General features: G+C 40.9%; 1 long non-coding RNA gene and 1 pseudogene across 1 annotated transcript; one reads left to right on the plus strand and one right to left on the minus strand.

Annotated features, from left to right (window-relative positions):
• On the minus strand, positions 1-26524 carry LOC149122727 (uncharacterized). The gene is made up of 4 exons (XR_016219142.1): positions 26054-26524; positions 25437-25569; positions 3443-3578; positions 1-399 (listed from the first exon to the last, which is right to left on the minus strand). It is a non-coding gene; the product is annotated as an uncharacterized LOC149122727 (long non-coding RNA).
• Positions 627-694, plus strand: LOC149122728 (U6 spliceosomal RNA; annotated as a pseudogene).
• Positions 26525-26854: the final 330 nt, after the last annotated feature.

Here is a 26854-nt window from a genome sequence, read left to right on the forward strand (position 1 = left end):
TATTTCTAGTGATGAAATTGGCAACAGAACATTATGAAAGTTTAAAATTACAAAGAGAAATTGTCTATAATTAATAGATTCAAAATTTGACAATCAGTGAATATCATTATTAGTCATTACCAACAACAGTTATTGATTTGAAAGGCAGAGTGACAGGAAGAGGGAACCACTGTTTCACTCCCCAGACACTTGCAATAGCCAAAGCTTGACCAAGCCAAAACCAGGAACTGGGAATTCATTCTGGATGTCCCATTTGGGTGCAAGGACCCAAGCACTTCTGCCATCCTCCGTCTCCTCCCAGGGTGCACACTAGCAGAAACTTGCCTCAAAGCAGAGAAGCTACCACTCAAGCCAGGCATTTGTATATGGGATGTGGGTGTGTGGTGGTGATAGCAAGCCCTCATAGATAAAAAAAAAAAAAGACAAAGTTATTTCTATGCCAAGGAAATTACTCTGTAGTCTTTCTCTTATAAACTACGTATTGCTGAACCTAGATAATTTTGCCTTTATTTAACAATGACATGAAAATGTCAGTTGAGTTGGCTTTCCTGAAGACCTTGTTTCTTGAATATTAGTGGCTAGCTGAGATAAATTCTTTTCATCTCTTTCTCGCTTCGGCAGCACATGTGCTCACTTCGGCAGCACATATACTAAAATTGGAACGATACAGAGAAGATTAGCATGCCCCTGCGCAGTAAGGTTTCTTTACCTCCCTGTAGACTCTGCTCTCCAGAGGTGAACAGGGTCCTCTAAACCCACTTGCTGCACACACAAACACCTGAGTGTTGTATTCTCCCACAGGTGTTGGAGACTGATATGGTGTTCTGATTTATATTTACATAATGGCTAGTGACATCGGGCATATTCACATGTTTTGACCATTTACATTTCTTCTGAGAAATGTCTATTCAGATGTTTCTTCACTGTATTTTTTGGAGTTTTTCCAATTCATGTAAATGTTCTGGAAATCTGTAAACATTCAGAGTTTTAATTTTTCCTGCCATCTGTTCATTGTATCTACACTCTGATGTTTACTTTGTTGTGAAGAAGTATCTTAGTTGGATATACTCAAATGTCTCTGTTTTTATTTTTGTGACTATTGCTATTGGAATCTTACCCAAAAGCTATTGTGTGTTGACAATATTTAGAGTTCCCCTATGTTTACTTGGGTTTGGGTCTTATGATTACATTTTAATTCACTATGAGTTCACTTTCACATAGTGTAAGAGATGTTGGAGTCTCTTTTCAGGCTTCTACATATGGATAATCAAGTTCCTCTGCACCACTTGTGAAAGAGATTCTTCTTTCTCCAGTTCATTTTAGTTCCTTTGTTAAATATGAGTTGCTGGTAGAAATTTGGGTTTATTTCTATGCTACCAAGTCTTTTCCATTGAACTATGTGTCTGTTATTATATCAGTGCTAACACTTCTTCTTTTTTTTTTTTTTTTTTGCAGTTTATTTATTTGAAAGGCAGAGTTACAGAGAGGTAGAGGCAGAGAGAGAGAGAGGTCTTCCATCCACTGGTTTACTCCCCACATGGCCACAATGGCCGGAGCTCTGTTGATCTGAATCCAAGTGTCAGGAGCTTCTTCCAGGTCTCTATGCAGGTGCAGGGGCCCAAAGACTTTGGCCATTTTCTACTTTTTTCTCAGGCTATACCAGAGAGGGGTATAAGAAGTGGAGCAGCTGGGAAACATACTGGCACCCATATGAGATGCCGGCACTGCAGACAGTGACTTTACCTGCTTTGTCATAGTGCTGACCCCTGTAATATGTCTTAAAATATGGTGTGATGTCTCCAGCTTTTTTTTGCTTTATAATATTGCTTTAGATGTTAAGCATCTCTCATGTTTCTATGTGAATTTTAGCATCATTTTTTCTAGCTCTGAGAACATCGTTGGTATGTTGATTGGGATTGCATTGAATTTGCAAATTGCTTTTGGTAGTATGGATATTTTGGTATTATTCTTCCCATTCACAAACATAAGTTTTCTGTGAGACTGTCAAAAAGCCTTGACAAAAATTGGACTTTATTACACAAAAATTCATCACTTTTTGGGATCATTTAAATCCATAATTTTGCACTAATATTTGATAAATAATTAAAGACTTTGAGCATTTTAGTAGGAGAAATTAAAATATTTATCAATTTCTTCAAATATTGTTTAGATGTGATATTCAAATATTGTTTAGAGCCATTGTCTGTATTCCCTCTAAATTAGGATCTTTTTGCTTTTTGCCTGTTAAACTTGTCCCTTGACTCAACAACCCTTTTTAATGTAATGTAAACTGAAAATGTCATTTCATAAGCTAAAAAAAATGACAAAGAAGGAAAAAGAAGGGAGGGAGGTTGAGTATATAATTATGTTCTCCGAATTTTTTCTATAAAACATATTGAATCATTTAAAAGCTAATTAAAATTAAACTCAAAATTGGACCATTATGACCAATATTTAAAACAAGTGATTAAAAACTATAGATGTCTTCAATTTTGATTATCATTCTTCTTTAGATTATCTGAAAGAAATCCGGTTTCTCACTTTAAAATATACCAGTGTGTTAGAATTCAGTATTAAATGACTTTGTTTAAAAGTGTTATTTAATCTATTGCTTTAAGTAGTAATACTATGGCCATTGTAAAACAAAATCCTTATCATTTTTCATAAAACAGAAAGGGCCTTTAAAACTTCATCACTAAAAATATTAAGAGACCTAAAATATAACATTCTTAAAACCCAAGTGATACCATTCAAAATTTTCAAATATGCAGGGATAGTTCGTGTCAAGTAACTAAATAATTGTTAAGTGTATATATGGAATAGCTTCTATAAATTCTTTTGGCAAGGGCTGGCACTGTGCCATAGTGGGTGAGGCTGCCACCTGCAGTGCTGGTATTCCATAGGGGCATCAGTTCAAGACCTGGCTGCTCCACTTCCTATCCAGCTCTCTGCTATGGCCTGGGAAAGCATTATAAAATGGTCCAAGTCCTTGGGCCCCTGCACCTGTATAGGAGACCAGGAAGAGGCTCCTGGCTCCTGCCTTCCAGTCAGCACAGCTCCAGCCATGGAGGCCAACTGTGGAGTGAACCAGTGAATGGAAGACCACTCTCTCTGCCTGTCCTTCTCTCTCTGTGTAATTCTGACTTTCAAATAATATAAATAAATCTTCAAAAAATTCTTTTGGCAAATAGATGAAGCTACTTGTTATACATTTCAAATAAATAGCAAACATACTAGAAAAATATATTGAATAAAATTTAAGCAACTCATAGCTATACACAGAAATTTCTCACCATAACAACATAGCAACCACTAAATTTCCAAATTCAATTTTCCACAACTTAGAATCTTTAACTCCATAAGGAGTACAAAATTGACAGAACAGTGGCCTATGTATCAGGATACCTAATGCTAATACAGAATTATCCCTGCCACAACTTACCTATGTGACCTTGAACAGTTCACTTAACTTCTCTGGGCTTGGCATTTAGCATCCTCATGTGATAAAGGAGGCTTGGATAAGATCAGTTGTACTCTATCTTGAGACTTCAATGATCTCTCAGTTTCCAAACAGGCACCTTAAGGGAAAGTAAACCTTTAGATCAAAGCTTACATTTTTAAATATAAATATATTTTAAACTGTTTCTACAACTAGTACAAAACAACACATTCAAATGTGTACCATGCCACTTTTCAATATTTGGGAATAATTAATGCATCATTTTAGAGCATTGTCTTGAGGCCAGTGCTGTGGTGTACCTAGTAAAGCCACTGCATGCAGTGGGGGCATCCCATATGGAGGCCGGTTCAAGTCCAGGCTGCTCCACTTTCCATTCAGCTCTCTGCTATAGCCTGGGAGAGCAGTAGGAAGTTGGCCCAAGTCCTTGGGCCCCTGAATCTGCATGGGAGACCCTGAAGAGGTCCTGGCTCCTGGCTTCAGATTGGCATATCTCTGACCTTTTAGGCCATCTGGGGAGTGAACCAGCAGATGGAGGACCTCTCTCTCTCTCTCTCTTCCTCTTGTTCAATATCTGTGTAACTCTGACTTCCAAATAAATAAATAAATAAATAAATCTTTTAAAAAATCAAAAGAATATTGTCTGGCACACAGTGAACCACTAAGTACAAGATATTATTAGTAATATTAGATTGAAATATTGAAATAAACTAGGCAATAAGCCTTAAGATGCAAATTAATTCCAAGAAATATAATCTCAAATTTCTGTGTTCAACAAGGTAGTCTCTTTTCACTACTAACTTTATACTAAATAAGATATTTTGATATTTTGTTAAGAGTAAATTTATCGGGGGCCAGCGCCGTGGCTCACTTGGTTAATTCTCCACCTGTGGTGCTGGTATCCCTTATGGGCAAAGTGTTCTAGTCCTGGTTGCTCCTCTTTCAGTCCAGCTTTCTGCTATGGCCCAGGAAGGCAGTTGAGGATGGCCCAAGTGCTTGGGCCCTGCACCCGGATGGGAGACCAGGAGAAAGCACCTGACTCCTGGCTTTGGATGGGCACAGCTCCAACTGTGGCAGCCATTTGGGGACTGAACCAATGGAAGGAAGACCTTTCTGATTTCTCACTGTATATAACTCTACCTGTCAAATAAAAAAATTATTAGTTTTTCATAAAAACTGCAGTATTGAAAAAGTTCTAAAATCCCTCTAATTCTAAATGTCTGTGACTGCTAACTCATTAGCACATATTGCATTCTTTACATCTGGGTAATCATGACAATTCACTTTTAAATGATTAACAGATCTGCTGTTATATATAAATACATGCTTTTCCGAAAATCATACAATAAGCAGGCTACATACTTTACTTCAAGTAAAACTGCCATATCCAGTCCTACAATTGTAAATAAGACAGTTTCAATTGTTCAGCATTATCAATTATAAATTCCAATCGTGTAGCAATACTCATAAGAATTTAGGGGGCCGATGCTGTGGAGTAGCAAGTAGAGCTGTGGCTTGCAGTGCTGACATTCCAATTGGGTGCCAGTTCAAGTCCTGGCTACTCAAATTACTATCCATCTTTTTAGGCAAGTAAGACTTACTATCCAGCAGTAGAGGATGGCCCAGGCCCTTGGGCTCCTGCACCTGCATAGGAGACCCAAAAGAAGCTGCTGGCTCCTGGCTTTGTATTGGCAGAGCTCCAGCCATTGTGGCCAAATGGGGAGTGAACCAGTGGTTGGAAGACTGCTCTCCCTCTCTCTCTCTCCTTCTCTGTGTAACTCTGACTTTCAAGTAAAATAAATGAATCTTTTTTTAAAAAGGATGAAATAAAAAGGAAGATGAAGATTACAAAATTGTTTAATTTTTTTAATAAATATAAATTTCCAAAGTACAGCTTTTGGATTACAGTGGCTTCCCCTCCCCAAAACATCCCTCCCACCCATAATCCTCCTATTTCCTGCTTCCTCTCCCATCCCAGAAGATTACAAAATTGTATGAAGGACATTTGTACAGTAAACAAATATACTGATTTCCAATGCAATATTTGAATACTTGAAGCAGGAACGCTAAGTACTTCTTTGCCAAAATAACATGTTTTGTCCAGTGTAAAACCCATTTGCCATCCCAATACACAAAGGGATTTGGGGCAATAAGGAAAAAAGAAGTCCACACATGCAGAAATTTTAAGCAAAACAAAATAGAGAATGTATTTAGTTTCATGAAAATCACACAAGAATTAATAGTATTCCACCCATTTGCAACAAATATTTTTAAGTTTAATGAATGAATAAATTTTCAGTTACATAGCAGAAAACTTCTACCCTCTCCCATAAAACTGAAAGAGAAATTTTTTAAAAGTAAAAACTGATGAAAGAATTCTGCAATACATGTTAATGTTAAGTAGCCCAGCAGAGTTTATTTAGAAATACAAACACACACACAGAAAATAAATACATTAAAATCTTACTGAATAGTCCAGTAATAGTTCAGGATCCAATATGTGTGCAAAAGATTCTGGATTTCCCAGTCACTTTGTATAGGAAATGATGTGCTTTGCTATGTAGCATGTACCTTTAGATTCCTGAACACCTCCACTTTGCTTCTTACCCTGAGTCCCAGCAAATACAGGAACACAGCTGTTGAGTCATTCATTTTCTGGATTTGGGAATATCAAAGAATTAATGAGTATAGAAAGTTGTACAGCAAAGACCAAGAATATCCAAGGGAGTTCAGGAAAATCAATTGAACAAGTCAAAATACTATGAATGTATACTGAATGCTCTGTTTTTAATATGTCTTACTTACCTAAAAAGACATGAGGGCTATTGCTCTCTCTCTTAATACAACTAAGGAGAAGATATCACCAATGCTCAAGAAAAATGAATACACAGCAGAGCTAAAACAAAATCCCAAAATTCCAAAATAGAAAAACTGGATATGCACTCCTTACACACACCCTGAAGTGGCAATGAAGTAGAACAAATCTAAAATTAGAAAAAATTCTTTTTTTAAAGATTTATTTATTTATTTGAAAGTCAGAGTTGCACAGAGAGAGGCAGAGAAGAGAGAGGGGTCTTCCATCCACTGGTTCTCTCCCCAGTTGGCTGCAATGGCCAGAGTTGTGCCAATCCAAAGCCAGGAGCAAGGAGCTTCTTCCAGGTCTCCCACATGGGTGCAGGGGCCCAGGACTTGGGCCATCTTCTACTGCTTTCCCAGGCTTTAGCAGAGATCTGGATCCATATGAGCTGCCAGCACTGCAAGTGGTGGCTCTACCCACTATGCCACACCACTGGCCCTGAAAATTCTTGTCAAATTAAGAACATTTAACCTTTGTTTTAGAGTGCATTATTAAAATATCTAAACTGGGGGAATACATAATTTCTTTCTTTAGAAATCAGAAGAGAAAAAGAACACTTCAAGCCTACTGTGACACCACACAGAAGGAATGGAGAATCATGACCTCAATTAGCCTAGGGACAGAATAAAAGGGAGGGAAATAGGAACAACAGAATTAAGATGAATAAGCTTTGAGAGCTGAGGGAATCTGAATGTAAAGAAAAGGCATGCAGTTAACTGAAACAATAGAGATAAGTCTGAGAGGAAAAAACATTGTTAAGTCATATTAATGGGGCCAGAGCTGTGACTTAGTAAAGTAAAAAAAAAATCTCAAATTTGTTTTTAAATTATATAATTAAAAAAGATTAAAAAAAGATGTTCAATCTTAAGTCTCTACAGCATAAGATATACATCAATTTTCCCAGGTTCTATTTGCATTTATTAACAAAGTTTCATGGGTATAATCACTAAAGTGGCTCCAATAAGTCTTTTTATAAAAATTATTTTTTATTTTGACAGGCAGAGTGGACAGTGAGAGAGACAGAGAGAAAGGTCTTCCTTTTTCTGTTGGTTTACCCCCTAGTGACCGCTGCCGCCAGTGTGCTGCGGCTGGCACATGGCGCTGATCCAAAGCCAGGAGCCAAGTGCTTCCTCCTGGTCTCCCATGCAGGTACGGGGCCCAAGCACTTTGGCCATCCTCCATTGCACTCCTGGGCCATAGCAGAGAGCTGGACTGGAAGAGGAGCAACTGGGACAGAATCTGGCTCTCCCAGCAGGACTAGAACTTGGTGTGCCTGCACCGCAGGTGGAGGATTAGCTTATTGAGCCATGGCGCCTGCCTCCAATAAGTCTTAACCTGGGATGCAACTAAATTTAACAAGGATACTCAATAGGAATTTTAGAAGAATTCCAAAATATGTATCAGAATAAAAATACTTTACTTGGTACATCTCATTTTAACTATACTATTGTCTAAATTTCCAAATGTCAGATGTACTAAAAAAATCCCCAAAGCAGCAGAGTTGGTCAGACATGATGAGGAATAAAATAAAGAAAATGAGAATTCGCAGATCCCAGATTAAAATAACCAAGAAGGCCCAATAACAGAAAACTCAATGTCTTCATACACTAACATTTATTACCTCATATTTATTTAACAAAAAGGTGATTATTCCAGCTACATCCCATTAGGTAGCCCAATTTTACCTGCTAAATCCATTTAAAAAAAGCACCTCATGATATATTACTAAAATCATATTGCTATATGCCATCCACCATGTCCACTGTACCTTATACCTAATGTTAACAGATTTGATGAAAATCAGTAGATAAATGATGTGTTTTAACCAAGTGTGGGAAATGTCTTTTGTTCAACGTTTTTCCAAAAACCCCTCAGTCTCAGTTTGCCTTCACATTGAAAAGACACTTCTGAGGTTTACTAATCAGTCCAGCTTCTTCGGGCCTCCCTCCAATGAAAGGGGCTAAAATCCATCAAAATAAACTCTAGGCACTGTCCTTGTGCTCCCTGTGACTTTTTCACTCTAGGGGCTCACAAACCTTCTAAATTCTTTAGATCACCTGTGATGTCCATTAGTTCTCAAAGACTATGATGCAAGTAATTTCCCCTCTTGGAACCTTGTTATTAACTGTGCTGTATGAGAAATGAAGTCTCCTACACACCTTGTGCTTACGATTCTCCAAACCATGTTGCCTGCTAGGACTTTGGCCATGAATATAGGACAGCAATACCTGAACATGATTACTGAGATCTCCTTAATAAAGGATAGACTGGGGCCAGCACTGTGGTGCAGTGGTGTAATCCTTTACCTGCAGTGCTGGCACCCCATATGAGCACCAGTTCTAGTCCCCATTTCTCCTTTTCCCATCCAGCTCTCTGCAATAGCCTGGGAAAGCAGTAGAAGCTGTTCCAAGTGCTTTGGTCCCTGCCAAAATGTGGGAGACCTGGTAGCTCCTAGATCAGATTGGCCCAGCTGCAGACATTGCAGTCATTAGGGGAGTAAATGAGCATATGGAAGACCTTTCTCTCTGTCTCTTCCTCTCACTGTCTGTAAGTACACCTGTCAAATACGTAAATAAATTCTATATATATATTTACATTTATTTATATATATTTATGTATATAAATATATTCATATATAAAATATATTATGCTTTATCATATAATATATTATATAATATATAATAATTATAAACAGATAATATTATATAATTTACTATAACTATTATATATATTATATATATATATATATTATTGAGATGACTTCGATAGCCAGAGTGTGGCCAGGTTGAAGCCAGGAGCTCCTCCTCCAATGTGTGTGGCAGCAACCCAGGCACTTGGACCATCTTTCACTGCTTTTTCAATCCATTGGTATGGAGCTGGATCAGAAATAATTATATATTTATATATAAATAAATTCATATATAATATTTATATAATTATATATTATATATTTATGATAATTATATGTAATTCCATATTATGTATAGAAATATATAATATATATTATAATATATAAATATATATACGATGGATCAAAATGCCGCATTCTCCATTTGGCAGAAGAGACAGGCTCCAATATCTACTGTCTATGTCAGTATGTCAGTATAATGCAGGAGGTAACCCCTCTACCAAATAAGAAAAGCTATTTCAGTTCAGCTGGACATCATTCTGCTGACTGTTGACCTTATTACTGTTAGTCTGGATGCTTTCATTGGTTGCAATCCAGAGACCCAATTTTCCCATAGATATAAACATCAGCAAACATGAAAATTTGGTAAGAAAAGCTTAAACTGAGAGTTATGATTAATAACTATTTTAACAAAATTTCTCAGAACCCATCTAATCCACATCTTGGACAATTGGGAGCTGTTGTACTTAGCCCACCCATAATCAAAATGGATTCTAAATCCTTCAACTGCAAGGAGAGTATCATAGACATTAATGCTCCAAACGGATCCAGTTCCCTGCTAATGTGTCTGGAAAAGCAGCACAGGGTGACTCAAATATTGGGGCTCCTGCACCCATGTGAGAGACCTGGAAGAAGCCCCTGGCTCCTGATATCAGTCTGTCCTAGCCACAGTCATTGCAGCCATTTGAGGAGTGAACAAACCAGGAGGAAGATTTATCTCTCCCACTCTCTCTTTCTAGTGCTGCCTTTCAAATTCATAAATAGACCTTTAAGAAAGTCGATCACTTCAACAAATTTGCCATTGCTCAGTCATGATGACTTTTACTACCTTAAATTCTTTTTCAAAAGATTTATTTATTGGAAAGCCAGAAAGAGGAGCTGGTGGTTGTGGTGCAGTGGACAAAGTTGCTATCTGTTACATTGCCATCCTGTATGTGCACCAGTTCAAGTACCAGCTATTCCATTTCTGATCCAGCTCCTTACCAATGGACTGAAAAAGCAGGGAAAGTTGGCCCAAGTGCTGGGATGCTGCCACGCACATCGGAGGAAAAGCTCCTGGCTTCAACCTGGCCACACTCTGGCTATTAAAGTCATCTCAAAAATGAATTAGGTGGTGGAAGATTTCTGTCTCTCCCTCTCTCTGTAACTCTTTCAAATAAGTAATTAAATATTTTAATATGATAAAAAATGGCAGAGAGACACAGAGACAAAGAGAGAAGGAAAGAGAAGCAGAGAGATATCCCATCTGCTGGTTCACTTTCTATATGGCTACAACTGTGCAAGACCAGGTTTCAAGTCCCCATTGAGGTTACAGTTCTCCAAATTAGATGACAAGAAGGAAAGAATTTGAGCTATTATCCATTTCTTCCCAGGGATATTAACATGAAACTGATTTGGAAGTGGAGTACCCAAAACTCAGATTAGCACTGCAATATATGATGCGGGCATCTGTTGTGATGGTTAACAAATTGGAAAACCTAGAGGAAAAATCAACAGATTCCTGGACATACACAATATACCAAAATTGAGTCATGAAGACACATAGAAAAGCTAAACAAATCAAAAACCAAGACAGAGATTGGATGAGTAATAAAGACCCTCCCAAGAAAGAAAAGTCCAGGATCAGACAGCCTCACTATTGAATTCTACAAGTCTTTCAAAGAACTAATGCTTCTCAAACTATTCAACACAATTGAAAGAGAGACAATCCTCTCAAACTACTTCTATTAATCTGACAATGACTGATTCTATCATTTATTTATACATAATGTTGAGAAAATCAGAAGTATTTGTTAGGACTTCTGCTAAAATGCACTAGATTTATAATTTTTAAATACATCTTTCCTAGATGTAATGCAGTCCTTTGCTACTTTAGAGTATCAGAAATTTAAAATGTTGGACTGGTGCTGTGGTGGAGCAGGTTAACACCCTGGCCTGAAGCTCCAGCATCCCATATGGGGGCCGGTTCAATACTCAGCTGCTCCACTTCTGATCCTGCTCTCTGCTATGGCCTGGCAAAGTAGTAGAAGATGGCCCAAGTCCTTGGGCCCCTGTACCGATCTGGGAGACCTGGAACTAGCTCCTGGCTCCTGGCTTCGGATCAGCACAGCTCTGGCAGTTGCAATCAATTAGGGAGTGAACATCAGATGGAAGACCTCTCTCTTTCTCTCTGGCTCTCCTCTCTGTCTGTAACTCAACTTGTAAATAAATAAATAAATAAATCTTTAAAACAATTAAGAAATTTAAAAAGGGAAAGATTTTTAAAAGATGTATTTATTTATTGTGAGGCAGAGTGACAGATATAGAGAGGAAGAGAAAGAGAGGTCTGCTATCCACTGGTTCACCCCTAAATGGCCAGAATGGCTGGAGCTGGGCCGATCTGAAGCCAGGTGCCAGAAGCCAGGAGTCAGCAGCTTCCTCCAGGTCTCTCACATGGGTGCAGGGGCCCAAGCACTCAGGGCATATTCCACTGCATTTCTAGGCCATTAGCAAAGAGCTGGATTGGAAGTGCAGGAGCAGGGACTCAAACTGGTGCCCATGTGGGATGCTGGTGCTGCAGGTGGATGCTTAATCTACTATGCCACAGAGTGGGCCCAGGGAAAGGTTTTAGAAGACATCTTTCATGTAGACTAGGCTGCAATATTGCAAGGTAAGGTTTAGCTTTTATTTCCACACATCAGTATTCATCTTTTAGCAACTATAAATACTGAATATCATACATATAGACATAAATATAGGTAACTGCAGATTTTGTTGTCATTCTTTCTAATTCTCTTTTAATGTCTGCTAATAGGCCATCTTATGGATTATTATATTGATGTTACCTGTACACAACCATCAGGCATTTCCACTGTTGAATGTGTTTATGTGTACAGGTAGTTTTGTTTGTGTGTACATGAATGCACATTTGATGGAGATAGCACTGACAGTAATACTGTGAGAACTCCTAATGCTGATTTCAAACTTTCTGTCCTCCGCAGAGATGGCTGTCATTGAAGTAGACCACAGGGCCCCTTTGCTGTTGTGGACTGAAATGTGCCTCCCTAAAACTCAAACACTGAAGTGCTAACCACCAACATAACTCTACCTGAAGAAAGTGCTTTTAAGCAGATCAAATGATAGATGTGTCTGTCACATCAGAGAAGGGCTTCTGGAAAAATTGAGCCTATTAGCATCTTGATCTGATATTTTCAAGCTCTACAACTCTGAGAAGTAAAATTCCATGATTTACATCATATTCTCTGTGCAAATTAGCAAATTAATATATCTTAGCAAATTAATATATCCTCATTTCTGCTAGCATTTTCTGCTGTCATCTAGAAGGTCCTTGTGATTAGCAGAGAAATATAGAAAGCAAAAACTATGATTTTAGATTACCAAGTATCTACTAACATAAAAAAGATATCCCAGAAGCAACCTACTACCATCCTCCAGGACCCAGAAAAAAAAAAAAAAAAACAGGAATGAGTCAAGTTGTGGGGCAGTAGAAAAGTGAATAATGAAAGATCACAGCAGAAGTAAATAAGGAAGGGTTTGATGCTGTGGTGTAGTAGGTTAATGCCTTGTCCTGCTGTGCATGCATCCCATATGTTGTTGCTAGAAGACCAGGTTCTCCACTTCCAATCCAGCTCCCTACTAATGCACCTGGGAAATTGGTGGAAGATGGACCATGTTCTTGGGTGCTGGCACCCACATGAGAGACTTGGAAGAAGCATCTGGCCTTTCAAATAAAGAAATCTTAAAAAAATAGAAGCAGTGTTAGCACTGTTGGAAAAACAGACACATAGTTCAATGGAAAAAATAGGCAGCTGAAATAAACTGACTTTTCTACAGCCAACCCCTATTTAATAAAGGAAATAAAACAAACAGGAGAAAGAAGAATCCCTTTAGCAAATGGTTTAAAGGAAAGTGATTATCCATATGTAGAAGCCTGAAAAGATACCCCAACACCTCATACACTATGTAAAAGCAACTCAAGGTAAATTAAAAGTCTAAATATAAAACCAAAACCTTGAGAGCTTGTTTTGAGGTTCTAGCAGGGGAGCGCAGCTACTCGTATACCCTTGACCGAAGACCAGTCCTCCTCTAGCGGGGAAGGTCGTCCTCTTCAACCGAGCACACAGCTTCGGGAGGGACGCACATGGAGTGGTGAGGGAGGAAGGGGACACCCGCCTAGCCAGCCAGATCAGCCGAAGCAACCCTGGCGATCAATGGGGTGACAGATGTCGCAGTCAGATCGCCCTCACATCCTGAGTTCATGCCGGAGCTGAGGGAAGGAAGCAATGCCTTCGGATCTGGCCGCTCTGCGGGAGTCTGAGGAACAACTCGCACCAGGTGGCCGCCGTTCCGTTGTCATGGGTAAAGGAGACCCCAACAAGCCGAGGGGCAAAATGTCCTCCTATGCCTTCTTCGTGCAGACGTGCCGGGAAGAGCACAAGAAGAAACACCCTGACTCTTCGGTCAGTTTCACAGAATTCTCTAAGAAATGCTCGGAGAGTTGGAAGACCATGTCTGCAAAGGAAAAGTCCAAGTTTGAAGATATGGCAAAAAGTGATAAAGCTCGTTATGACAGGGAGATGAAAAATTACGTTCCTCCCAAGGGTGATAAGAAGGGAAAGAAAAAGGATCCTAATGCTCCTAAAAGACCACCATCTGCCTTCTTTCTCTTTTGCTCTGAACATCGCCCAGAGATCAAAAGTGAACACCCTGGCCTGTCCATTGGGGACACTGCAAAAAAATTGGGTGAGATGTGGTCTGAACAGTCAGCCAAAGATAAACAACCATATGAACAGAAAGCAGCTAAGCTAAAGGAGAAATATGAAAAGGATATTGCTGCATACCGTGCCAAGGGCAAAAGTGAAGCGGGAAAGAAGGGCCCTGGTAGGCCCACAGGCTCAAAGAAGAAGAATGAACCTGAAGATGAGGAGGAAGAAGAGGAAGAGGAAGAAGATGAAGATGATGAGGAAGAGGATGAAGATGAAGAATAAATGGCTATCCTGTAATGATGAGTGTGGAGTGTGCGTGTGTGCTCAGGCAGTTGTTTTGCTAAGAATGTGAATTCAAGTGCAGCTCAATATTAGCTTCAGTATAAAAAAACTGTACAGATTTTTGTATAGCTGATAAGATTCTTTGTAGAGAAAATACTTTTTTTAAAAAAATGCAGGTTGTAGCTTTTTGAGGGGCTACTACATACAGTTAGATTTTAAAGCTTCTGATGTTGAATGTTCCTAAATATTTAATGGTTTCTTTAATTTCTTGACTTGTGTATGGTAGCACAGCAAAGTTGTAGGAATTAGTATCATTTGTAAATTTGGATTTTTTGTTAGGATGTTGCATTCTGTGTTGTTTTTTTTAAAAAAAAATTTGTAATAAAATTATGTATGTTAAAAAAAACCCAAAACCTAAGTAAACATATGAGAAACTGTAAAACATTAGCATAGACAACAGTTTTGGGTCAGATTCCAAAAGCACAAGTAACAAAATAAAATATACAAATTTGAGCATATCAAATTAAGATACATCTTCATAACAAAGTAATCAACAGAGTGAACATACAATGGACGGAATGGCAGGAAACATTGAAAACTCTGACTATGACAAAACATTGATAGCCAGAACATACATATATAGAACTGGAAAAACTCCAAACAAGAAGCAAAATGTACACGTAAGAAATGGGCAATGATCAGAATAGATGTTTCTCAGAAGAAGAAATCTCAATGGTCAAGACATAGATGAACATGCCCAATATCACTAGCCATTAGGGAAATGTAAATCAAAACCAATAGCAGACTCCATCTGTGGGAGAAGACAATGCTTGGGTTTTCATTTGTGCAACAAGTGGGTTTAGAGGACCCTGTTCACCATTAGAGGGCAGAGTCTACATGGAAGTAAAGAATCCTTAATACTTTCCTAATGGGCTTGTTGAATTCTTGACTAGTGCCTATTACCTTTGCCACAACCTTTCCAGTCTCACTACTTTCCTTCTTCTTCCTCTTCTCTATAGCTTGCAAAAACAGTATATCTTCTATATACGGAGGATACTTTTGTTTTGTTTTATTCCTTCTGTCTCATGATGTTCCTCTAAGAAATCACAACCCTCCAAATATTCATTCATTTATGCAGTCTGCAGTTTTCATGGGCTACTACATGGCAAAGTACTAGGTTAAAGGAAAGGTATAGGTCAGGAACTGAGCAAAGTTCACAATGATGAAGCCATTGGGGAAATGAACCTGATGGAAGACATCTCTCTCTCTCTCTCTCTCTCTCTCTCTCTCTGTCTCTCCTTCTCTCTCTCTCTCTCTGTCTCTCCTTCTCTCTCTGTGTAGCTCTGATTTTCAAATAAATAAATAAATCTTTAAAAACTAACTAAATATATATACTAATAACCTGGTGGCAACACCTTTCTATCAGAACATGTGAAGCACTCAAACACAGTTTGTCCCAGAAAGTCAGCCATAGTTTTCAAGGGCACATCTTCTACTCCATTTGTGGACATCTCTGTGTGGCGTAAGGGGTACTTATTTCTTCCATTCTTCTTTCTTACCACTCTCACAGTTATAACTTCTATTGATGCTTCCACAGAGCAGTCTTTATGAAATTGTAGAACTAATATCCTCCCATTTCAAAAATGTCATGGGTTTAACCACAGAACCCAAAATAAGACAAGTAACTGGCCTTCTTAATTACACAGTGTGGAATGTAAGATTCTCAGTGGATCACTGGGTAACTGTAAAGTACTGGGCAGAGAAAAAGATGTTACTTCTCTGTATTTATGATGTTGTAATTCTCCACTTTATGCAAACTCAGATTAAAAGGGCTCCAGTTAGTGGGCAACACTGTTGCATAGTGGGTTAAGCTACTGCCTGCAGTGTCAGCATCCTATATGGGTGCCGGTTGGGATCCTGGCTGCTGCACTTCCCATCCAGCTCTCTGCTGTGGCCTGGGAAAACAGTAGAAGATGGCCCAAATCCCTCATCTCCTGCACCCACCTATGAGACCTGGACAAAGCTCCTGGCTTCTGGTTTTGGATCCAAACAGCTCCAGCCATCCATCTCTGCTTCTATCACGCTGTAACTCTGCCTTTCAAATAAATAAATAATTATTTTAAAAACCAGCTTCATCCCAGAAGAAGCTCCTGGCTTCAGACTGGCACAGCTCCAGCTGTTGCTGCCAATTGGGGAGTGAACCATCGGACAGAAGACGTCTCTCTCTCTTTCTCTCTCTCTCCTCTCTCTGTGTAACTCTTTCAAATGAATAAATAAATCTTTAAAAAAGTAGCTCCAGTTATTGACAACACAGTAGACTTGCATTAATTTTAGTTCTCTTCTTATTTTGCAAAGGGATCAGTGGCAGGTCAAAACAGTTGACAGCCTTGCTAACAGGAGAAGAAATAGCTGAAGACAGAATATGAAAAGCAGCCAAATACATCATCAAAGAAAGAGAAGTGGACCCCATCCAACACAAACCTTTAAAAGTGGATGCTCACAATTAACGAGTCAAACAGCTGCCCACTGAAATCTTATCTAGGGAGGGAAGATGTCCTAAGTTCTGCTTCTGTAAACTCCAGTCATAAAGCTATCCTAATAAATCTGTCCCTGGCATCTCTTTTACAAACATACTGGACCCCCTGACCATTGGAAATGTGGACCTAAGTCATGAAGGCTGCCATTTAAACCCACCAATGCTGTAACAGCTAAGAAACTTGAATTTGATGCTCAGTTCTCAGGAAATCATTCCAGCTGAGCCTAGGGCCATTAATAGAAACTCCTTGGATCCTCCACTGTCTCTGTGCCTGTTTGAAAGAAGGGAGTTTTCCCACCCCAGGTTTCTGGAACAGCTTCAAATTCCACATTGGAAAAATCTGATAATTAATATGAGAGGGATCAATGCACACTTCACACTGCTCCCCACCAGGAAGATGAGGTGCAAGATGAGAGCAGTGGGGCAGATCCTAGTCAGATCCTCCTGCCCACCCCTCTGCTGCCCCAGGCTCCCTGCTGAAGGCCACCCAGCCCCACCCTGCAGGAACCAGCCCAGGAAACATCAAGAGGCCTGGCCAGACTGCATTCTGAGACCACCCACAGTGGGAACCCAGCTTATTTAACTGTGGAGAGCTGGAGTCTTTCTGCCTTCCTTCCCTGCGTGTGCATGTTCCCAGAATGCTGCCCCCTCTCTCCTGTAACCACTAAATAAAGCACATTAGGGACAGTTTGGGTGAGGTCCTGCAGGAGAGATTCCAGGCACTGGGAGCCTGGGAAGTGGAGGTGGGAGACAGAACAGCCCGGGTCCCAGTCCTGACCTCGGGGGAAGCTGCCATGATCGATGGCACCCTGGCACCCACCCTTCTCCCACACATGTCCCCGCCCCTTCCTGCATGCCAAACCTGCAGCAGAAAGTCCCTGGAGCAGGTACCCTTTCTTCCGGACACGCGGGGAGCGATTCGGGGAGTGGCGGGAAGAGACTCCCTGGTAAGTGGGACCCACAGGTGGAGGATGAAGAGGGAAGAAGCAGCAGGAGGCAGGCTTAGGGTGAGCACTTGGAAACTGCCTGGGATCGCACGTGCAGAGCAGGAAATGGAGTAAATGCCAGAGAAGGAGAAGCACAGCCCCCAGGGCTGACCCTGATCAGGGAATGAACTCCCTCTGTTCCAACTCAGGCCCCAGGGAATGGCAGCAGCACGCGCATGTGCACAGGCATTCAGAAGGCATAATACATCCGAGCTCCTGGGAACTCTGGGAAATGGAGTACAGGCCGCAGCATCCCTAGAGACACCAGCTGACCCTCCCAAAGGCTGTAGTCAGGGCTGGGTGCCCACAACCAGAGGGCCTTTGCTTTTATTCAGTCCCTCCTTCCTTTCCTTCCCCCCACCAAAATCTCAGGGATCAGTTGCTTTCTTCCTTTCCTGAATCAAATCTGAAAGAGTGACACTCACTGCTGCTAACTGACCCCAAATCCTGGCTCCCTCATAACCTCTGTCTCTTCCAGAAAAATCTTATTTACTACTTTGGCCCTAGAAATCATAAATGACTATGATAGAATGTAGCTTTTAACAGAGGTGTAGAAGGCATGGTTTAATATCCAGTTTTGAGAATACAATTTTCATTTGTGTTTTATTGATGTTTATAGTTCTTTTAAGATTTATTTATTTATTTGGAAGTCAGAGTTACAGAGAAGGAGAGGCAGAGACAGAGAGAGAGAGAGAGGTTTACCATCTGCTGGTTCACTCCCCAATTGGCAGCAGCAGCACAGCACCGACCCCTTATAGTTCTTTTCAAATCATTTTAAACTGTCTTTTTATTCATCTAGTACAGAGACAGAAGAATGGACACAGAGCTAACATAGCTGCGTATTCAGAGACAGGTTAAGGGGTTAAATGCCTTATATCATAGCATTTATACCTTAGATTAATTCTGGGGACAGTATTATCTGGAGTTTACAAAATAGAAACTGAATGGAAAGAGCTTAGAAAAGCATGGTGTTTTTTAATATCATAAAAAAGTCTAAGTTAAAGGCCAATCAAGGGGCCAGCACTGTGGCATAGCATGTAAAGCATTGACATTCCATATGGGTGGAGGTTGAACCCGGCTACTCTGCTTTCGATCCAACTCTCTGCTATGGCCAGGGAAAGCGGTGGAAGATGGCCCAAGTCCTTGGGCAGCTGCATCTGTGTGGGAGACCCAGAAGAAGCTCCTGGCTGCTGGCATCAGATCAGTACAGCTCGAGCCATTGTGACCAATTGGTGGGTGAACCAAAAGATGGAAGATGTCTCTCTGTCTCTCTCTCCCCTTCTACTCTGTGTAACTCTGACTTTCAAATAAATAAATAAATCTTTTTTAGAGAGCCAATCAACATATAACACTAGCTTAAAAATCTTTCTTTTCTCTTGGGTCTCAGTTTTTAAAATCTGATTTATCAAAAGGAAAAAATGTGAGTGAGATGAAGAGTACCTACAAAAATAATTTACTGTAATTATTTACTGTAATAATTTACTGTAATGATGTACTGTAATTTACTGTAATATTTTACTATAAAGAACCACATAGGATTATAACTTGTCTAGAAAACAAAGGAGATTCAAAGTTGCTATTATTTCATGGTTATTTGTTCTTATTTTTAATATCAAGATAGTATATAAATATTATGCACTCCTAGGTATTTGTGTGTTGTTTGATATGTTTTATTTTTTAATCAGAAATTCAAAGAGATAACTGGGTAACATGGAGTTCTGTGTTTCTGATTACTTCTCTCAATTAGAGATCATGGGATTAGAGTTAGTGCTAGATTAAGAATGCTTCAATCTTTATCCACTGACTTCACACCAGCATTTACTATGTTAAACAATATTCTTTGGGTAGATGGCACTTTCTTGCCAGACTGTAAACTTCATGGGGTCTAGAAACATATTTGCTTTGACACTAAAACTCAGCATCTTGACAGTCAGTCTTTTAGTTGAATAAATACATGATATACAAAATAAATATTTCTGCCCCTCAAGAACTGCCTAAGAGAGAAGAAAATAGAAATCAATTTGATGACTCTCAGTATTAGGTGAATATATAATTTGTCATTCTGACATAAGCCTTGTCATAAAAAGGGCATATGAATAATCACACAGAGTTGAAGTGTATGAACACCTAGGGCCAAGTGGATTAAAAGTTCAGCCTAGCTATGTAAGGCATTCCATGTCAATAGGAGAGGAAGGAGGAAGAGGGGAGGGAGTGTAGGTGGGAAGGTGGTTACGGTGGGAAGAATCACCATGCTCATTACTTAGCAGCAAAGAGAGAATCTGTGATCATTTGTTGCTTAAGAAAGGGTGATAGGCATTATTTAATTAAAATGCAGGCATCACTGTTCTCCTGTCTCTGAAATAGGAAGTCTATAACTCAGAATTCCTTGCTGTTTCATCAAAAACAATTCAAAACAAAAACCTAATTAAGCATAAGTGGAAGTTGTGCATTAGAAGTCTATTATAATCTCTAGGAGGTTCAGGGGTTGGAAAATTCATCTAAAATCTTGCTGCCAAATGTCCCACACATTTTCCATGAACACTACCGTTAAGCATAAGCTTTGTAAAAAAAAAAGATTTATTTATTTGAAAGTCAGAATTACAGAGAGAGGAGAGGCAGAGAGAGAGAGAGAGAGAGAGAGAGAGAGAATCTTCCATCTGCTGGTTTACTCCCCAATTGGATGCAATGGCCAGAGCTGAGCTGATCCAAAGCCAGGAGCTAGGAGCTTCTTCCAGGTCTCCCATGTGGGTTCAGGGGTCCAAGGACATGGGCCATTTTCTACTGCTTTCTCAGGCCACAGCACACCTGGATTGGAAGTGGAGCAGGCTGGACTCCAACCGGTGACCATATGGGATGCTGGCACTGCAGGAGGCAGCCTTACCTGCTATATCACAGCACCAGCCCCCATAACCCCTATCTTCTGCAGAACCAGCACCCCAGACACCAGCCACCACATAGCATCCCTTGGCACATTCAACCCTGGCAATGTTCTGCAGCTCTTGCTCCTCTCCACTTTCACTGGAAGAATCTGCAACTCCTTGTTTTCATGCAAGTAATTCTGATTCAGATGATGCCCCTGACACAATTGGCTGGCAAGTGCCATGGCATGTGTCCACGGCCTAGCTAAATGCAAAGCTGGAACATTTTAAACTTTTCACTGCCATGGTGAGACACGGACTCCATCTAATGAAGTAGGGGATTTTTCAGGGAGTCTAGAGAATCAAATATGACAAAATGACAAATCTTAACCAAAGAGTGCCGTGGTACAGATGAAGAGAACCCAAAATGTATTTTTCTATCTTTTCTTTTCTGAGTTAAGTGCCTAAAAACAAAGCCAATGAGGGTTAAACAGACCCATTCTGAAAATTCCTTAACAACTTCATTTTCATCCAAATTAATATATTACTTGAAGGAAATAAATTTTACATAAATGAAAATGCAGTACCACAGACAATTGTACAGAACATAGCCCTTCAGTTAGCTTCACACCATCTGGGTCCATTAATGTGTTCTTCCAGAACCCAAGCTGCAGTACAATAGAACCACAGCCTCTGACATTCCTCCTCCACCCTGATGGATCTTGGGTTTTCCTCCCACCTCCCCTCTCCTGTGAATACATCAGTAGCAGGACAAATGGAATCCAAAGATAGGATGATGTTATTTAACATGGAATAAACATAGTGTTTTAGTCAGTACAATCCTCAATACTACAATAATAATTCCGAGTTCACTGACTATGAAACTAAGTATATGAAATCTATTCCTAAGTAATCGTACTATCGAGAGCTGAATGTAGACTTTCAGAGGGAAAGAAACAGAGAATTGTGTAGACATGTGTATCTCTATAATAGAGATTTACCGCTGTACTTTATAGACAGTACACTATGTTTGTATTTTCTTGTTTTTTTTTTTTTTTTTTTTTGCAGTCTGGAATAGTTTATTACATCCAGCTTTTCACTTTGGAAATTTTATGATTAGACACTAATATACAACAAATTTTGAATCCTTACAGACAATATAGAGCACCCTAGGCCCTCCCAAGGGCAGAAAACAGACCAAGAGCTCATAGACTAGCTGCAACTGCAAGAAGCAGATGAAGATATCGTCAGAAAGATACATATTCCTGCAGTGTGGCTGCTGAGCAGTTCTGCCCTTATGGATCTCATCTCTGTTTCAGATCATTAAAGAAAGTTACATGCTTTCTGACATTTCTAAAGATTTCACTAATGAGAATCTAAGATATCTTCACTACGTTAAGAGCCTCAGAACAGCCCAAAGACTTGGGCCATCTTCTACTGCTTTCCCAGGCCATAGCAGAGAGCTGGATCAGAAGAGGAGCAGCTGGGACTAGAACCGGAGCCCATATGGGATGCTGGCACTTCAGGCCAGTGCTTTAACCTGCTGTGCCACAGCACTGGCCACAACGTAGTATTTCTAATAGAAGAGATGGTTAAGTCATTAACTCCTCTAAAATACAAGTTAAGTATTAGTTTTGAAACTCTGATTCATTCATGAGAAAAACAAAAGGTTAATTTTCACTCTTTGCTTCTGGGTATGTAAATTTTCTTCTAAGAAATTAATCATGACTTTTACATCTCAGACCCTATTATGAGTAAGTAGAGAATATTGTGGGGTCATACGCTCATTCTATCAAAGGAACATTTCTCCAATTAAAGAAAACATTATGGGCATCCCATATGGGCACTGGTTTGAGTCCTTGCTGCTCCACTTCTGATCTAGCTCCTGGCTATGTCCTGGGAAAGCAGTAGAAAATGGCCCAAGTGCTTGGGCCCATGCACATGCATGGGAGAACTTGAAGCTCTTAGCTCCTGGCTTCAGATCAGCGCAGCTCCAGCCATTGCAACCAGCTGGGGAGTAAACCATCAGATGGAAGACCTCTCTCTCTCTCTCTCTCTCTCTCTCTGTGTGTGTGGGTGGGTGTTTGTAACTCTTTCAAATAAATAAACAAATCTTTAAAAAAAAAAGCCAGGGGTCAGGGAAATTTCATCCAGGTCTCTCGCTTGGGTGCAAGACTCAAGGATTTCTACCATATTCTACTGCTTTCCCAGTATGTTTTCAGAGACCTGCATCAGAAGTAGAACATGCAATGGGGCCCATAGAGGATGCCAGTGCTGCAGGTGTTGCTATAACCCATTTTGCCACAGTGCTTGCCCCGTAACAATTTTTAATTCCTAGGAATTAACAGGGAAGAAAGAAGTATGGCAGGATACCTTTTTTAAAAAAAATATTTTATTCATTTGAAAAAGTTATATGGAGAGGTAGAGAGTGAGCTGATCAGAAGCCAGGAGCCAGGAGCTTTTTCTGGGTCACCCACATGAGCAAAAGGGCCCAAGGACTTGGGCCATCCTCTACTGTTTTCCCAGGTGCATTAGCAGGAGGCTGGACTGGAAGTGGAGCAGCTGGAACTCTACCAGCACTCATATGGGATGCCTGTATTTCAGGCCAGGGCTTTAACCTGATGTGCCACAGTGCTGGCTCCAACAGGTGACCTTTTACTCTCAATAATCTCTTCTTGGTATTGGCAGCAGTTTGTAATTTTTTGTTTATTTGCCTTCTTCTTAATCTATATTTTTAAAAAATTACAAAAAGTTCCAGCACCCTGAGAACCTCCATCACAAGGGCATACAATCAGATGTTTGTCCAGAAAAGGGTGGTGTAGATGCAAGGTGGAAAATGCAAGGTGAGTTGATTCATCTTTCTCAGGCTGTGGTTTCCATGGGCAACTTTTACAACCAACTGCCTTATTTGTTCCTCTTCCACAGAGTGGAAAACATGTTAAGTCATCCTATTTAGCCAAAAGCCAGTGGCAGCACTTCAATACGTCATCAATCCAGGGCCAGCATTGTGGCACAAAGGAGTAAGTTGCCAACTGCAACAGCAGGATGCCTTATGGCACTGCTTTGAGACTCACCTCCTTCACTTCTCGTCCAGCTCTTTGCTTGGGAAAGCACCAAAGATTGCCCAAGAGTTTGGGTTCCTGCACCCACATGGGGGACTGGGACAGAGTTCCAGGGTCCTGGCTTCGGCCTGGCTCACCCCAGCTATTGTGGCCATCTGGAACTGAGCCAGCAGATGAAAGATAGATCTCTCTCTCTCTCTCTCTCTCTCTCTCTCTCTTCCTTTTACCTAAACATACATTACATACATAAATGAAGATGCATCAATGTAGCAACCTTTTGAGGAAAAGTCTTCTGATTATTGCAGGTATTGTCTCAATGCATAAAAATATTCAGACACAAAAATTATAAACTGATTTATATTTATATTTCTCAACCACATACCTTTCAGAAAAAATTGTCTGCCACTCAGCATCAGGTATCAGTCTGAAAGCATTCATTTAAAAATCAAGTAGTTTTACTAAACACAAAAACCTCTAGTATAGGCTGCATATAAACCAGTGGCTTCCATGGGTATAAACAGATTGATCTTTGTTAATTTCCAGGGATCACTGCACTTCCCTGGCATGGAGCTGTCTGAAGAGTTTAAACACTGATGGGTGTGGCATTATTTCTGATATTTGCTTATTATCCAGAGTGCATTTATTCAATATCTATCATGAACTCCACATTCTATATATAAATCTATTTTAAATATGTTGATATTTAATGGTACTTACACACTTAAAAACTGAGCTAATCCTCCTAACTTCTCTCTGGAATAGCTATGCCTTTGACATTGCCTTTTTTCACACATATGGAAATGCATAATATGCTTCTGTATGGTACTTCAGAATTTATAAAAGGCTTTTCAGGTTAGATTTACATAACATCATGTGAAAGTGGCCAAAGGACACAGTCTTCTCATTACAGAGGGGAGAGGTATGAAGTGACTCTCTGAACAGTTACTCAGATTCTGTCAATCAGGTTCAGAACCTTCTTAGGTATCAGATACACATCTAGATTTTTTCCCTACTGTCTCTTTGTCAGAATTCCCAGCTTATGAGTGAACTTCAGTCTGAATGAATGCTATTATTCAAGGTTCTAAGTGAAAAAGTTACTGAGGTTTGTATTGGTGAGTAAAGCATGTATCTAAATGTTACTTGTATTTAATAATAAGTATTGAATCATGAAACTGAATATAAGATTATGCAAATTTTTAAGGTGAAGAGCATATATTTAAAACCACATTCTTACATTTTGCAAACGTGTTGAAACAGCTTACTGGAGCATGTGTTTGGCATAGTGGTAAAGCCTTCCACATCCCAGTCAGAATGCCCAGGCCTCAAGCCCTAGCCCTGCTTCTGCTTCTGGCTTCCTGCTAACAGAACCCTGGGAGGCAGCAGCTGATGGCTCAAGTACTTGAGTCCCTGCCACCTGTGTGGGAGACCCACACTGAGTTCCTGGCTTCAGCCTGACCCAGCTCTGGTTGGTGCAGACATTTGAGGAACGAGCAATAAATGGAAGGGCTCTCTCTGCCTTGCAAATAAACAAAAATAAATATACAGACATTTACTTAAGGTGTCTTGTTCACATCTAAATGATTTCCCTTTTCACAGTAAAATGCCTAACTGTCCTCTTTAGTAACAATGCATGTTTTGCTCTCCATGTCCACTCCTGAGCTCCAAGTACTGGCAGCTCACCCTAGCATGCTGACTGGTTCCAATGTTCAAGTACTCATCTCCCATTCTCTTTTGGTGGGTCTACCGGAAAGAAAGGAGAGTATCTACAGTAGTTAATATCTTACTGTTGCTCTTGCTGTCCACCTGCAGGTCTGAAGAATGATCAGCTGAATACACACTGTGATGTTCTGGACGTAGTTTCCAAACTTCAGTCACTTTGCAGCAGAGGGACTCTGTCCTCGTCAATCACCTGATAGCCTGCAGGAGTAGGGAGAAGCTGTGTTTGAAGAATTCACAAATACAGTGCATTGAAGCCAACCACTACCACCCCCACCACACCCCTAATTCAGGGTTCTGGCAAATCCCAAACCAGGAGTTTGGGACCAGCAGTGGTTCAGGAGGTGACCTCAACTCCTTACTCTGAACAGCTCCAAAGTGTCTGGTGCACCCAGCGGGAGCTCAGCGCCTCAACCTCCCGCCCTCCTGCCCTTGCCACCAGGACGCCCGGCTCCCAGAGCCTCCAGGAGGCCTGCAGCAGACCTGCAGGTCCAGTCGCACTGGGTTGTGCATCCAGAGCAAACCCAAAATACAGGCCCAGCTCAAGTTTCACCTCCCCACAAAGTCTCTGTATCCTACTCCCTCCCGGAAGGCTGCGGGCCAGCACTCAGAACTGGGAGTCGCGGCATTTGGGGTTCACTCATGCTCCCATGAAGGAAGATGCCCCATGGGAACCCCGCTCCACCTGTGGGCAGGGCTGGGGAAGGAGGGCCGAGTCAGCCTCCACCCTAGGACTGCAGCCTGGGAAAGTCCAGGGCCCCAGCGCCCTTGCCGGGCATGGGGTCTCACTAAGTGTGCTCTGAGCCAGGGCCTCAGCCATCAGCAGCTCTCTTGCTTCCAGAATCTGCTGCAGGACAGCTCAGGCTCCGCCCAGCGGGGGAACCTCGGGCCAATCCTTCCTGCCCTGGGGCAGGACCAGTGCTGCCAGACCCGCCCCATGTAGGCTGGCTATAAAGGCTGTGGTCATTGTTGGGCAGCTGGTAGTTGCGGTGTAGGCCGGTGATGTGGGTCGTTTAGCTTCTTGGCTGTTTTGTACCTTGGGGCTAGAATGCAGGTGGAGGCCCCAGAGTCAGGAGGGTCAGGAGAAGAAGAGACAGACCTGGTGAGTGCGACCGCCCACCTCTCCCACCGGCCCTGCTGGCTGAGGCTTGCAGCATGTGCTGCACTTGGGGAAGTAATGAAGGCCAAGTCTCATCAGGAAAACCAAGTGTGCGGTGCTGATTTACTCACTGACACAACATCTGTGTGGTCTGCATGGGCAGACAGGGGGAAAGGTTTCATAGGAGGGCGCTGTTGGCACACTGGGCCGCATGCAGCTGCCTGCTATAGGCATCCAGGGCAGCAGAGTCCTGCAGGGTCCCTAGAGTCCTGGCCATGCTGTGCCTTCCATCATCCACCCTCCTGCACTGATGCTGGGGGAAGTGCTTCTGCGGTTCATATCTCATTGGAATCCATGGTCATTTTCTTATGATGGGATGATCTCACA

The sequence above is a fragment of the Oryctolagus cuniculus genome, chromosome 13, assembly GCF_051225735.1.
Source record: "Oryctolagus cuniculus isolate XC-2025 breed Fujian yellow rabbit chromosome 13, ASM5122573v1, whole genome shotgun sequence".
NCBI classification, from domain to species: Eukaryota; Metazoa; Chordata; class Mammalia; order Lagomorpha; family Leporidae; genus Oryctolagus; species Oryctolagus cuniculus.